The sequence below is a fragment of the Chinchilla lanigera genome, unplaced genomic scaffold, assembly GCF_000276665.1.
Source record: "Chinchilla lanigera isolate Chin_1 unplaced genomic scaffold, ChiLan1.0 scaffold00136, whole genome shotgun sequence".
Classification (NCBI taxonomy): Eukaryota; Metazoa; Chordata; class Mammalia; order Rodentia; family Chinchillidae; genus Chinchilla; species Chinchilla lanigera.
Genome location: NW_004955537.1, coordinates 287,611 through 291,311, shown reverse-complemented (window position 1 = coordinate 291,311; position 3,701 = coordinate 287,611).

The following is a 3,701-nucleotide window of genomic DNA, read 5'->3' as shown; positions in this document are numbered from 1 at the left end:
TAACATGGTTGTTCTTCTGTCTTCTGTTTCTAAGCAGAAAGAAACTGTCAATGAGTCTTTGGTTGATCAGTATTGCATTTCTATATCTGTTTTCATGAGAAGCCACTTTGAAGATATCAATATGTAATACAACAACCATTGTTAATTCCCTACCACTTTGTTTGTAACTCCTTATTGTCTGTACTGTTCTTTTGCTATGTTGTAAAATGTTGTCTGTCTGTTAATGTTTTCCTCCTTTTACTTTTAAAATGAAAAAATAATAATAATAAAGTAGAACAGCTTTAGAAAAAATTTGTAGTTTAAAATAAAATTTCCTCTTAAGTCATGATCTTAGTTTAAAGTAGTCTCTGGCTTTGGTACCACCAGATGCCTGGCAAAAGCAAATTCAAATCTTCCTTCAAGGAAAGCATTGTAATTGTAGCCTCCCAATTCTTCCTACATATGCTTAGCATGCATGAGGCCCTGGGTTCCACCACACACACACATACACAAGCACAAATATGCATGATAACTAGGTGTATAAAGAAACCGTGAGAATGAGCAGATACACAAACACCGAAAAAAATTCGAAAAAATAACTACTTTTGACGTTAGCAGATACAAACTATAATTTTCCTTTATTTGAAGAAATGAAACATAATTTAGACAATTTTGACAGATAACTGGAATAACTAAATAGAAATCCTGTGATAGGGAAATACAGCAGCAAAATTAAGAACTTAGTGAGTGACTATAATAGCAGTTAAACACAGCTAAATGGAGAACAAATGAAAAGGAAGGTAAACCAGAAGAAATTATCTAGAATGATGACGTATCAATGGAGAAAAAAATAAAAGGAAGCTGGGCATAGTGGTGCATGCCTGTAATCCCAGCACTCTGCAAGGCTGAAGCAGGAAGATTATGTGTTCAAGTACAACTTAGTGAATCTCTGTCTCAAAATTAAAATTAAAATTTTAGCTGGGTGTGGTAGGTCATGCCTGTAATCTCAGCCTTCAGGAGGCTGAGGCAGGATGATTGTGTGAGTCTGACACCAACCTGGGCTACATAGTGAGTTCAAGCCCAGCCTGAATTACTTAGTGAAACCGTGTCTCAAAAAGAAAAAAATTTAAAATTTATAAAAGGGCTGGGAATGTAGCTCGGTGGCCAGGCCTTGCATTCAATTTCTAGTACCACAAAAAGGAAAATAGAATCTATAAAAGAGAGGCTAGAAATAGAGGGAACTGTAAGAAGATCTAATGTGAGAAGAGCAAAGGCCAAAGAGTATTTAAAGAGACAGTGACTGAATATTTTGCAATACCTGTGAAAGCAAACAGATAAATATATAAGAATTCATATAATTCTCTGATAGGATAAATAAAAAGAAATCCACACCCAGACATAACATAGTAAAATGGCAAAATACTAATGAAAAGGAAAATCTTTAAGTGTCTCTGGATGGAAAATCCCCTTGAGTGTGAGGCAGGCTTATTCCTGAAGAATAGAATGTTGTAGAGATAATGGTGTGCAAAGTTAGGTCATGAAGGTCATCATTTCTGCCTTGCACATTTTTGAGATGCTTCTTGAGGGAAAAGCCAGCTCAGTTATCAGCATCAATTTAGCCATATGAGTGTGCCATTTTGGAAGCCTATGCTATGGCCATAGTTAAGCCTTCATCGTATTTCACTTCAACCTCACTGGACGTCTTGACTGCAGCCTGAGCCAGAACCTCCAACCTCAGCAGCTTCTGAAATTTGTGATCCATGAAAATTGTAATATTATTTTTATTTATTTTTGGTTGGTGTTTTGAGACAGGGTCTTGCTATGCAGTCCAGGCTGGTCTTGAACTCACAACCCTTCCTGCCTCAGCCTCCCAAGTGCTAGGATTACAGGCACCATACCTAGTTAAAAGTTTATTTTTGTTATGCATCAATAAATAACTAACATGGGGTTGTTATGTATCAATCAATAGCTAATACAGTGGCAAAACAAATGCTAATACAAGTGACACTGTTTCACTTAAGATTATTAAATAGCAACAAGGGATGCCAGAAGACAGTGGAATGAAGTCTTCAAAGTATTTTGAAGAAATAACTGACAACCCATATTCAATGCAGTTTTTAAAAATGCTTCAAGAACAGAGGCAGCAAAAGGACGTTTTCAAACAAAACCAGAGTTTGTCCCTAGAAGACTATATTAAAGGAAATTTTCATTGTTGAACTCTTAGGCAGAAAGATGTTTCCAAGACAAAAGACAAAAATGCAAAAAGGAAAGAAGGAAGAAAACAAAAAATATATAACTAACTATAAATGAGCATTAATGATAGACTAAAAGCTTTTAATAATCTGAGGTTTTAAAAAACCGAATTAAAACACTCAACAATAGCATACAAATCAGGAAAGAGGTTAATGGAGTTGTTATGGTTGATACATTGTGTCAACTTGGGGAGTCTAGAGGTTTGGCTAAGTGACTCAGCAGGAAGCCAGGGTGCTTACTTTGTACACATCCTGAGCCTGTGGAAGAGGAAGGCAGGGAGATTATGTGAGAGCTACATGCCCCTTAGGTGGGGGTAGCCTGTTTACAATGTAAGGCAGAAAAAGAAGCTGCTTACCTGCCATTCCTCCGGTTTTTGCTCTGGCTGCTTTGCCATTCGGCTGCCGTTTCCCCCTTTGCTCTTGTTGCTTTGTTATCTTCTGCCTCGGAGCCAGCCAAGTATGGACTGAAACCTCCACAAACTGTAAGCTAAATAAACCTCTCCTTCCTTCATTTTGGGCATTGGGTATTTTGTCTCAGCAATGAGAGAAAAGTAACCAAGACAGGAGTTAAAGTATTTTAGGTGCTATCTTGGAATAGGCTAGAGATTTCTGTTAAATTATTATTATTATTATTACTATTATTTTGGTCCTGGAGATTGAACTCAAGCCCTCTTGTATGTTAAGTGTATGTTTAGCACATGCTCTATTATTGAGCTATAAACCCAGCTAACAGTAAATATTGATAAGTAAAATTGTATACTTTTACTTGGAAGACTTGCATTACTGAATATGAACACCTTATGATAAGAGCAAAAAAAAGGAGGCTCTCTAATAAATTGGGTCTGGGACAGCTGGATAATCATATTGATGCCTACTTTACAGCATACACAAAAACAAAGCCAAATAGATTACAGATCTAAATGTGATAGGTAAAATAACAAACCTGTTTAGAAGAGAGTAAGAAAACGTTTTATGACTTGAAATAGGCACAGATTTATTACATGGGATAAAAAGTCTTAAGTAAGGGAAAATTTGATAATTAACCTGGATTAAAATTAAGAAGTAGGCTTTTCAGAGACTGCTCGTGAGAGTACATAGTAGCATAATGATTTTGGAAACATATTTGGAGTATTTACGAAAGTCAAACTTAGAACTCAGCAATCACACCCCTAGGTATATACCCAACAGAAATGCATACATATGTCTTCCAAAAGATATATACTAGAATCTTCATAGCAGCATTCTGTGCCCATCAACAGTGAAATGGGTAAATAAATTTTGGTATATACATAGTGGAGTACATACAGCCACAATAATAAATAAATCACAGCTACACATTCTATTGATGAAGCTCACAAACAGTTCTAAGCAAAAGAAGCCAGACAGAAAAGAATACACGTCACCCAGTTCCATTTACATAAAGAACAACAAACAGATAAAACTGACATATAATGTCACCCTTTGGAAGAT